Below are 649 nucleotides of genomic sequence, written 5' to 3'. Positions count from 1 at the left end.
TTAATCATTCGCACTGCTGCGATTGTCGACGTCGACGCGGCGCAGGTGGAGGACCCCGTGGTGCACGAGGAGATCGAAATGTATGGACTTCGACCAGCGGAGGAGAACGTGGACGGGTCCATGTGCTTCTTCCCGGGACACGAATCGGGAGGCGACGGCGAGCTCGGTATGTGTCCCCCTTCCCCACCTTCTCGCTCATTCACGCTCCGCTGCGGACAGTTGGTCGTCTGCAGCGCCTCCGGCTTTTCCCCTTTCTCATCCGTTGCGTCGTCGTCCAGCCAAGCTCGAGGGTGCGCGACGGCATGCGTCGGCCGGACCGGGCATGGCCGTGGAGAAGGTTCGATTTGTTTTGCTTTGTTTCGTTTCGTTTCGTTGGTTTCATTTTGCTTCGCTTTGATTTTGTTTCGTTTCAATTCTGGCTTTTTTGCGTGAGCGCGGTTTGTGGGGGCTGACCCGGTAGTCGTCATCGTGCGCGCGCAATGCAGAGCGGGTACCTGATCAAGCAGGGCCACCGGGTCAAGAACTGGAAGCGCAGGTGGTTCGTGCTCAAGGGCAACACCCTCTCCTACTTCAAATCACCGCGCGTACGTCTCCCTCTTTCGCCGAATATCGCTTTTTCAACCAAACCAAACCAAACCAAACCAAACCA

This window comes from Acanthamoeba castellanii (assembly GCF_000313135.1).
Source record: "Acanthamoeba castellanii str. Neff unplaced genomic scaffold scf7180000084158, whole genome shotgun sequence".
NCBI lineage: Eukaryota > Discosea > Longamoebia > Acanthamoebidae > Acanthamoeba > Acanthamoeba castellanii.
This window is presented reverse-complemented; position numbering follows the sequence as displayed.